This window comes from Eriocheir sinensis, chromosome 61 (genome assembly GCF_024679095.1).
Source record: "Eriocheir sinensis breed Jianghai 21 chromosome 61, ASM2467909v1, whole genome shotgun sequence".
In the NCBI taxonomy this organism is placed as follows: Eukaryota; Metazoa; Arthropoda; class Malacostraca; order Decapoda; family Varunidae; genus Eriocheir; species Eriocheir sinensis.
In genome coordinates, this window is record NC_066569.1 from 5,519,019 (window position 1) to 5,530,136 (window position 11,118).

General features: G+C 38.9%; 2 protein-coding genes across 5 annotated transcripts in view; both read left to right on the top strand.

Moving 5' to 3' along the window:
- LOC126986241 (arrestin domain-containing protein 3-like) overlaps positions 1 to 2,329 on the top strand; it is a 29,663-nt gene extending 27,334 nt beyond the window's left edge. Inside the window, exon 11 of the transcript XR_007739444.1 lies at positions 1,325 to 2,329. The gene's annotated coding sequence lies outside the window, so the exon portion shown is untranslated. The remainder of the gene's footprint in view (positions 1 to 1,324) is intronic.
- The window catches only part of LOC126986237 (uncharacterized), an 86,708-nt gene that overhangs the window by 13,198 nt on the left and 62,392 nt on the right, over positions 1 to 11,118 (top strand). The window lies entirely within an intron of this gene.

Consider the following 11,118-nt stretch of genomic DNA (forward strand, 5'->3'; position numbering starts at 1 on the left):
TCTTCCTCTTGCATTCTTCACATTTTTTCTCCTCTCATTCTCTCTCTTGTTTCCATTTCCAGGGGTAGTTTTGCTTTCTCTCCTTTCTCTTCCCCTCCTTTTATCACTCACTCTAATCTTTCTCGTATTCTCTGATTTTTTCCAATAGCATTTTTCGCACTTTTTCTCCTCTCATTCTCTCTCTCTCCCTCTTGTTTTCATTTCCAGTGGTAGTTTTCTCTCCATTCTCTCCCCCCCTTTTATCACTCACTCTAATCTTTCTCGTATTCTTTGATTTTTCCTCTTGCATTCTTCACACTTTTTCTCCTCTCATTCTCTCTCTTGTTTCCATTTCCAGGGGTAGTTTTGCTTTCTCTCCTTTCTCTTCCCCTCCTTTTATCACTCACTCTAATCTTTCTCGTATTCTCTGATTTTTTCCAATCGCATTTTTCGCACTTTTTCTCCTCTCATTCTCTCTCTCTCTCTCTTGTTTTCATTTCCAGGGGTAGTTTTTCTCTCTCTCCATTCTCTCCCCCCCCCCTTTTATCACTCACTCTAATCTTTCTCGTATTCTCTGATTTTTTCCAATAGCATTTTTCGCACTTTTTCTCCTCTCATTCTCTCTCTCTCTCTCTCTCTCTCTCTCTCTCTCTCTCTCTCTCTCTCTCTCTCTCTTGTTTTCATTTCCAGGGGTAGTTTTTCTCTCTCTCCATTCTCTCCCCCCCTTATATCACTCACTCTAATCTTTCTCGTATTTTCTCTGATTTTTCCTCTTGCATTCTTTACACTTTTTCTCCTCTCATTCTCTCTCTCCTGTTTCCATTTTCAGGGGTAGTTTTTCTCTCTCTCCATTCTCTCTCTCCCTTTTATCACTCACTCTAATCTTTCTCGTATTCTCTGATTTTTCCTCTTGCATTCTTCACACTTTTTCTCCTCTCATTCTCTCTCTCTCTCTCTCTCTCTTGTTTTCATTTCCAGGGGTAGTTTTATGACCTTGATGGTAACTTGACCCTTCCTCTGTACCGTGAGCCCAACGAAACCTCTTGTAAACATCTTAATCCTCTTCTAAACCTCTTAATCCTCTTTCTTTTCCTCTTAAACCTCTTAATCCCCTTCCTTTTCCTCTTAACCCTCTTCTAAACCTAAAACTAATAATACAAATAATAATAGAAATACAAATAATGATAAAATAATTATACAAATACAAATAATAAGAGAAATAGAAATAACGATAGAAATACAAATAATAATAGAAATACAAATAACAATAGAAATACAAATAATGATACAAATAATGATAGAAAAACAAATATTGATGCACAACCTATCGTCCTCTCCCCCACAGCTACAAGCTCTTCATCGCACCATTGAGGGCCGACATAAACATGAGGAAACAGGAAGAGCTCGCCAACCTCGTCTATGACTTCCAGATGCGGGAGGCGAGGAAGAAGGAGGAGGAGGAGGAGTAGGAGGAGAGAGGAAAGCAGGAGGAAGGAAAGCAGAGGGAGGAGAGAAAGAAGAATGAAAGGAGTGGGAAGGAATGGGAGAAAACAGAGAATGAGAGGAAATATAGAAGGAGGAGGAAGAGGAGAGAGGAAAGCAGGGGGAGAATGACAAGAGGAGGAAAGAAGAATGAGAGAAGTATTAAAGAACAAAACAAGAGAAAGAAGAATAAGAGAGAGAGAGAGAATGAAGGATGAAAGAAAAACAGAGGATGAGAGGAAGAAGAGAGAATGACAGGAAGAGGAGGAAGAAGAGAGAATGAGAGGAGAAGAGAGAAGAATAGAAGAGGAGAGAAAGAGAGAATGAAAGGAGGAGGAAGAAGGAAGATTTAGAGGAGGAGAAAGAATGAAGAATGGAAGAAAAAGACAGAGAAGGAGATGAAGAGAAAGAAGAATGAAACAAAAAAGAAAAACAAATAAACAAGAGAATGAGAGAACAGGAAGAACAAAGAACGAAGGAAGGAGACAGAGAGAAAATAAGAGAAACAGGAAGAAGGAAGAATTGAAGAGGAAAAACAGAGAAAGAATGAGAGAGAGAGAGAGAAAGAAAGAAAGAGAGGAAGAAGGAAAGAATTGCAATAAAACAAAATTATAAAGAAGTGGAATTTGACAAAACAAAATAAGGTTAGTGTTCTTGTTCTGGTAGTTAGTTGTTGAAGAAGAAAAGGTGAAATTAGAGAGATATTTAAAAGAAAGAGAAAGAGAGAGAGAATGTCACGCAAATGGTAAAGAGGAAATATGAGTGTAAACTATTTTGTTATTATTATTATTTCCTCTTAAGTAGGCCTAAGTGTTTGTGGCATTTCTCTGGCTATGTGTAAATAAAAGTTTGTAGACCTTTGTTTATATATATGTTGTGTTGTTTGCAGCCTTGAAGGGGGTAGGGGAGGATGATAAGAAAAGAGGAAAGGAGATGAAAAGAGACGAGAAATAAGGAAAAGGGCAAAAAAAAAATGAAAGCAGGAGGAGGAGGAGGAAAAGAAGGAAGGGTAGTAGGAGAAAAAATGTGGAAGAAGGAGGAGGAGGAGGAGAAGAAGAAAAAATGAGAGGAGGAGGAGGAGGAGAGATAAAAGGGAGAGAGAAAGAAAGAAAACACTGAGAGGAGGAGAAGAAAAAGGAAAAGAAGAAAGTTGAAAGGAGGAGGAGGAGGAGGAGGAGGAAGAAGAATAAAATTAGAAGACAAAGAATTGAGAATGGTTTAAGAGGAAGAGGGGGAGGAGGAGGAGGAGATAAAGGAAGGAAATGAAGGAGATAAGAAAAGAGAAGGAGGAAGAAGGAAGAGGACGTTAAAAGGGAAGGGGTGGAAAGAAGAGGAAGGAGGAGGAGGAGGAGGAGGCCATGAAAAGGGAAGGTGGAAGAAGGAGGAGGAAGAATAAGAAGAGGAGGAGGAGCTTAAGGACATGAAAAGGGAAGAGGAAGAAGAGGAGGAGGAGGAGGAGGCCATGAAAAGGAAGGTGGAAGAAGGAGGAGGAAGAGCTTAAGGACATGAAAAGGGAAGAGGAAGAAGAGGAGGAGGAGGAAGAAACCAGAATGAAAAAAAAGTAAAAAAAATAAATAAACTTGAAGAATGAGAAAAAAAAGAAAAAAAAGAAAAAGAAAAAAAGAAAAAGGAGACCAGTATAAAAAATGGAAGAAAAAAGAAGAAAAAAAATCACCCCTTCAAAAAATAAACAAATAAATAAGTTAAAGTAAGGAACCCCAAAATCATTAGGTCACCAGGTGGGCCAGACTTCCTAATTACCATGACCCATCCAGGTGTTAGGCAGGGAAAGGGGAGGGAGGAGGAGGAAGGGAAACGTCACATGATCAGAGGAAGAGGAAGAGGAGGAGGAGGAGGAGGAGGAGGAAGAGAGGTGGAAAGGAAGGAAGGAAGGAGGAGGAGGAGGAAGTGCATTAGATATAGAAAGTTTGCAAGGATGAATAGATTTTGGTTATTATTATTATTATTATTATTATTATTATTATTATTATTATTATTATTATTATTAGCAGGAGAGGGAGAGAGAAAAGAGGAGATGGAAAAACAAAGAAAAAGTGAGACAGCAAAGAAAAGAAGAGGAAAAAAGAGGAGGAAGAGGAGAGGAAGGAAATCAAGAGAGAAAACAAGAAAGAGGAGGAAGAGGAAGAAGGAGAGAGAGAGAGAGAGAAAAGGAGTGAGGAAAAACTGGAGGAGGAAGAGGAAGGGGAATTTAAGAGAGGAAAGAGGAGGAAGAGGAAGTCAAGATTAATTAGAAAGAGGAGAAGAGGAAGGGAATGGAAGAAGAAGGAGGAGGAGGAGAAGATGAAATAAAGAAGAAAGGAAAGAAGAAAAGGAATGAGAAAGAAGAAGAGGAAGAAAAAGAGGAAAGCATGAAGAAAAGATGGAAATAGTTAAGAAAATAAGAAGAGAAGACAAAGAATTAAGAGGAGGAGGATGAGGAAGAAAAAACAGGAAAAGATCAAGGGAGAGATAAGGAAATGAGAAGAAGAAGAAGGAAAGAGAGGAGGAAGAAGACTAAGAAGAAGAAGAAAAAAAAGAGGAGAAGGAGAAGAAAAAAGAGGAGAGATATACTAAAGAAGAGGATGAAATGGAAAGTTATGACCATGAAGAAGAGGAAGAAGAAGAAGAAGAAGAGGAGGAGGAGAAGGAGGAGGACATGGAAAGGGAAGGTGGAAGAAGGAGGAAGAAGAAGAAGAAGAGGAGGAGTTTAAGGACATGGAAAGGGGAGGTGGTATGGAAGAAGAGGAAGAGGAAGAAGAAGAAGGAAGAAGAAGGAGCTGGACATGGAAAGGGAAGGTGGAAGAAGGAGGAGGAGGAGGAAGAAGAAGAAGAGGAGAAGTTTAAGGACATGGAAAGGGAAGGTGGTTTGGAAGGATGAAGAAGAAGAGGAAGAGGAGGAGGAGGAGGAGGAGGAGGACATGAAAAGGAAAGTGGAAGAAGAGGAGGAGAAGGAGGAGGAGGACATGGAAAGGGAAAGTGGAAGAAGGAGGAGGAAGAAGAAGAGGAGGAGGAGAAGGACATGAAAAGGGAAGGTGGTTTGGAAGGAGAAGAAGAGGAGGAGGAGGAAGAAGAAGAGGAAGAGGAGGAGGAAGAAGAAGAGGAAGAGGAGGAAAATCATAAATATACCCTTGAATATTTCTCAGCGTGCCACACCCAATCCTCCTCCTCCTCCTCCTCCTCTCTTCCTCCTCCTCCTCCTACCATGCAACAAGAAGAAAAAAAAGGGAGAAGACAAAAAAATAAATAAAAATAGAAATATCTTGTTCTCTCCAGATGATATAAACATACAGTGGAAGACAAGAAGAAAAATATGAGTGTGTAGAAATAAGAGTAAAGATGAAGAGGAAGAAAACTAGAAAGAAGAAAATGATAACAAATGCATGAGGCAAGAATAATAGAAGAAGATTATAAGAAAAGAAAGAAGAAGAAAGGACAAACTAATCTAAAACAACAATTAATAGAAGAAAGAAGGAGGAGGAGGAGGAGGAGGAAAGAAGACCAAGAAGAAAAGGAACATTGATAAAGGAGTGATTACCAAGGAAGAGGAAAAAGAAGACTTAGAACAAGGAAGAGGATAAAGAGAGGATGAGGAGAGGAGGAGGAGGAGGAGGAAGAAGAAGAGGAGGGGAAGAGAGAGATAAACCGAATGAGGAAAGAACTGGAGGAGGAGGAGGAAGAGGAAGAAGAGGGAAGTTAAGAGAGGAAAGAGGAAGAGGAAGGGAATGCAAGAGGATCGAGAAAGAGGAAGAAGAGGAAGAAGAACAAGGAAAGAGGAAATGGAGGCAGAAAAGGAACTGGAAAAAGGAAGAAGAAGAGGAGGAGGAGGAAGAAGAAGGAAGGAAGAAAATAAAATGCTAGAAAAAGTAAGGAAAAAAGTAAAAGAATAAGGAAAAGAGAGAAATTAAGAAGAGAAAGAGGAGGAGGAGGAGGAGGAGGAAGAGGAACGGGAGGAGGAAAAGGTGATGGAAAAAGGAAATATAAAAAGGAAATAAAAAAGGAAAAGAGGAATTAAGAAAAGAATACGATGAAAAAGAAAAAGAGAAAGAAGGAGAAGGAGGAAGAAGAAAAAGAGGAAGAAGAAGAAGGAGAGAAATGAGGAAAACAAACCATTATATCCCGAAAGGTGAGTGGAAGGAGATTAGCAAAAAAAAAAAAAAAAAATGGAAGAAGAGGAATGCAGCAGGAGGAGGGAACGAGGAAGAAGAAGGAGGAGGAGGAAGAGGAGGAGGAGGAGGAGGAGGAATGTGAAATTGAACCTGATATATTAAAAGGCTAATATAATTATCTCAAAAGGTGACTGGACGAAGGAAATTATATATAAGAACTGGAGAAATAAATCGTTGAACAGTGAATGCGCGCTTGTGGGTTGCTTACAGTTAAAAGGAAGATTGACGTGGCTGTGAATTTTAACGAGGAAGAGGAAGAGTAAAGATGATAAAGAGGAAGAGGAAGGGAGATGAAGAGAAGAGGAAGAAGAACAGAGGAGAATGATAAAAGTAAGAAGATTGGAGAAAGAGGAGGAGGAGGAGGAAGAGGAAGAGGAAGGGAGATGAAAAGAAGAGGAAGAAGAACAGAGGAGAATGATAAAAGTAAGAAGATTGGAGAAAGAGAAGGAGGAGGAGGAGGAAGAGGAAGAGGAAGGGAGATGAAAAGAAGAGGAAGAAGAACAGGAGAATAATGAAAGTAAGAAGAATGGGGAAGAAGGAAGAAGGAAGGAGGAGAAGGAAGAGGAAGAAGAAAAACAATAAAAAGAAGAAAGAGAAGGATGAGGCAGAGGAGGAAAAAAACAAAACAAGATAAAGAAGAAAGAGAAGAAGAAAATGATGAAATAAAGAGAAATAGAGGAAGAAAAAGAGAAATAGAAAAACAAATATAAAAGAAACAGAGAAACAAAGAAATGAAGAGAAGAACCAAAGACGTAGATAATTAAGAAGAGAAAAATAAGAATGACATAGCAAGGAATAGATTAACTACCGGTATATAACTTGAAATAAATTAACCTGAGATATGAATTAAGAAAAAGCTTGACATCAGTACCCATAAAAAAAGAGAAGAGGGGAAACTGATGTAGCTTTAACAAGTATAAGAGAAAGAGAAGAAGAGGAAAGGAATGCAAGAGGGGAAAGAGGAACGAGGAAGAGGAGGAAGAGGAAGAAGAATAAGGAAAGAGGAAATGGAGGCAGAAAAGGAACTGGAAAAAGGAAGAAGATGAGAATGAGGAGGAAGGAAGGAAAAAAGTAAAATAATGAGGAGAGAAATTAAGAGGAGGAAAAACAGGAGGAGGAGGAAGAGGAAAGGAAGGAGGAAAAGGTGATGGAAAAAGAAAGTTAAAAAGTAAATAAAAAAAGGAAAGAAGGGGAATTAAGAAAACAACATGAGGAAAAAGAAAGAGAAGGAGGAGGAAGAGGAGGAGGAGGAGGAATAGATAAACAAGAGATATGGAGAAGAAGCTTGAGATCAGTATAGAAAAGAGAAGAAGGGAGGGAAGAGGAATGAAAGGGAAGAAAAGGAATAAGGAGGAGGAGGAGGAGAGAGAGAGAAAGATGGTAGAAGTAAAAAAAATCAACCAAAAACTAAACGAAAAAAATATCAAGGAAGGAACAAATTAATTAACAAAAAAATAAACTTGAAAATGAAGAGACGGAAGTAAAAGAAATAAAGAATAAGGAACTAGAGGAGGAAACGAGTTTAAAACAACGGAAAAAAAGGAAAAACTATATATACCTAACTACGAATGCTCTTTTGATTACAGATAAAAAAAGGAAAATTGGAAAACTAACTATGAATTGATGATGTACGGTAACTAGGAATAAACTAACCACGTATATAAAAACAAATAACTATGTAACCTATACGAATTAAAAAAAAAAACTAACAATGAATGCTTCTTTGTTTACAGTCGAAGTGAAGCGAAAATGGCGGGAAGACGAGGGCGAGGAGGAGGAGGAGGAGGAGAAAAAGGTAAGTTAAATAATTACGGTGTTGTATTAGATAATTAAACCTATATTCTTAATGATGAAAGAGCCATCTACGGTACTAATTAACTCTTGCATTAGGAAGTAGGACAGTTTGCAGGCCTTTCCTCGCTTTCTCCTAATTTTCTCGTTGCCTTTTACATTTCACCTTAAGCTAGATAGACTATTGTATGTATATGTATTCTATGTATTTATCTATTGAATGTATATTTGTGTTGTATGTATCTTGTATGTATATCTGTATTGTATTTATCTCTTGTATGTATATGTGTTGTATTTATCTCTTGTATGTATATCTATGTGTTGTATGCATCTTGTATGTATATCTATGTATTGTATTTATCTCTTGTATGTATATCTTTGTTCTAAAACCCTGAAGTACTATTTCCCGACTTTGTATTACGTTAAAAGCACAAAAATATATACCATTTGACTACTTATTATATGGAGCAAGTGAATAGCTATTTTTTTAAGGCCTAGAGTACTATTTCCGCCTTTCTATTACATTAAAAGGACAAGAATATATACCGTTTGACTACTGTATTATATGGAATGAATAGCTATGTTTTTATACGGTAAAGTACTATTTCCGCCTTTCTATTACATTAAAAGGACAAGAATATATACCGTTTGACTACTGTATTATAAGGAGTGAATGTATAGCTATGTTTTTATACGGTAAAGTACTATTTCCGCCTTTCTATTACATTACAAGGACAAGAATATATACCGTTTGACTACTGTATTATAAGGAGTGAATGTATAGCTATGTTTTTATACGGTAAAGTACTATTTCCGCCTTTCTATTACATTAAAAGGACAAGAATATATACCGTTTGACTACTGTATTATAAGGAGTAAATGTATAGCTATGTTTTTATACGGTAAAGTACTATTTCCGCCTTTCTATTACATTAAAAGGACAAGAATATATACCGTTTGACTACTGTATTATAAGGAGTAAATGTATAGCTATGTTTTTATACGGTAAAGTACTATTTCCGCCTTTCTATTACATTAAAAGGACAAGAATATATACCCTTTGACTACTGTATTATAAGGAGTAAATGTATAGCTATGTTTTTATACGGTAAAGTACTATTTCCGCCTTTCTGTTACGTTAAAAGGACAAGAATATATACCGTTTGACTACTGTATTATATGGAGTGAATGTATAGCTATGTTTTTATACGGTAAAGTACTATTTCCGCCTTTCTATTACATTAAAAGGACAAGAATATATACCGTTTGACTACTGTATTATATGGAATGTATAGCTATGTTTTTATACGGTAAAGTACTATTTCCGCCTTTCTATTACATTAAAAGGACAATAATATATACCGTTTGACTACTGTATTATAAGGAGTGAATGTATAGCTATGTTTTTATACGGTAAAGTACTATTTCCGCCTTTGTATAACGTTAAAAGGACGAAAATATATACCGTTTAACTACTGTATTATATGGACTGATTATATGTATTGCTATGTTCTAAAATCCTTAAGTGCTATTTCCCGCTTTTCTGTTATATTAAAACGACAAAAATCATACCACTTGACTAAATTTTAAAGGCGTGAAGGGGTAAGACTAATTTTCAAGCTTACAAACGTCATTCACTTCACTGCCACGCTTCGAATCTTCGGGCCCTGGTTCGAATCCCGGTGTGGCGTGTCCGGGCAGTCGAGTTGTATGTAGTTTTCCCATCTGTTCATCACACACACACACACACACACACACACACACACACAAACTTAAATAGACACACAAAGACACATACTTAAACACACACACACACAAAATTAAATAGACACACACAGACTCATACTTAAACACACACACACACACACACACACACACACACACACACACACACACACACACACACACACACTTAAATAAACACACACACAGACGCATTCTTAAACACACACACACACACACACACACACACACACACACACACACACACACACAAACTTAAATAGACACACACAGACTCATACTGAAACACACACACACACACACACACACACACACACACACACACACACTTAAATAAACACACACACAGACGCATTCTTAAACACACACACACACACACACACACACACACAAACAGACACATAAGAAACTAAATTGATATATATGTCCACATTAACTAATACAAGTCCAGTAGCTTATGACATTGCAAACTTGTAATAATGTTAAGAATAAAAGAAAAAATAACAAAAAAAACAAAAAAACTACGAGCAAGGTTAATGGTCTTACCTGTATGGCCACGCAGTTAACTTTTTTTATACTTAAGTTAATGGTTGAAAATCGTAGTGGATGAGGGTCTGGAATTTTTTTTTGTGTGTGGGGTAGGGAGGAGGGGGATGGAGTTGGGGGTGGGGTACTTTAGGTTAGGTAAGGTTAGGTAAGGTAAGGTAAGGGAAGGAAAGAGAGGGGAGGGGAAGGGAGGTTGATGGTGTTAGTGGTGGGGTACGTTAGGTTAGCTTAGGGTAGGTTAGGGTAGGTAAGGTAAGAGAAGGAAAGAGAGGGGAGGGGAAGGGAGGGGGATGGTATTAGGGGTGGGGTACGTTAGGTTAGGTTAGGGTAGGTAAGGTAAGGTAAGGTAAGGGAAGGGAAGGAAAGAGAGGGGAGGGGAAGGGAGGGGGATGGGGTTAGGGGTGGGGTACGTTAGGGTAGGTTAGGGTAGGTAAGGTAAGGTAAGGTAAGGTAAGAGAAGGAAAGAGAGGGGAGGGGAAGGGAGGGGGATGGTGTTAGTGGTGGGGTACGTTAGGTTAGGTTAGGGTAGGTAAGGTAAGGTAAGGTAAGGGAAGGAAAGGGAGAGGATACGGGGAGGGGGATGGAAGGGAAGGTAAGGGAGGGGATAGAGGAAAATAAAGGAGTTATTAAGGGGTGGGTTAGGTTAGGTTAGGTTAGGGTAGGGTAGGGTAGGGTAGGTAAGGTAAGGTATGGTAAGGGAGGGGATAAGAGGAAGATTAGGGAGTTAGGGCGTGGGTTATGTTAGTGTAGGGTAGGGTAGGTAAGGTAAGGTAAGGAAAGATAGGGGAGGTTAGGGGAAGGGAGGGGGATGGAAGGGAAGGTTAGGGAGGGGATAAGAGGAAGATGAGGGAGTTAAGGGTGGGTTAGGTTAGGTTAGGGTAGGTTAGGGTAAGCTTGTGATAGGGTAAGGGATGGGAAGGGAGGGAAGGTAAAGGAGAGGGTGGGGAGGATGGAGGAGAAAGAGAGGGAGGTAGGTAGGGGGAATAAAGGGGAAAAAAAGGGAAGGAGGGGGAGGGAGAAAGATAGAAGAGGAAGGAGAAAAGGAAAGGGAAGAAGGGAAGGAAGGAATAGGCAAATAGAAGAGAAATAAAGAGGAGGGAATGAGAGAAGGGGAAGAAGGGAGAGGGGAGAAGGAGAAATCAAGGGAGGGAGGAAGAGGAGGGAGGGAGACAATGAAATGGAAAAATGGAGGAAAATGGATTAAAGGGAGGGAGGAGGAAAGGGAAGAAGAGAGAAAGGAGGGAGAGAGAAAGAGGGTGGATATTGTGTTAGGGATAGGAAGGGAGGGAGGGACAGGGAGGAATAAAGGGAGGGAAGGAGAGGAGAGAGAAGGAGGAGGAGGAGGAGGAGGAGGGGGAGAGAAAAATACTTATAAGGAAATATTAATACGAATGACAAGAGAAAAACTGGT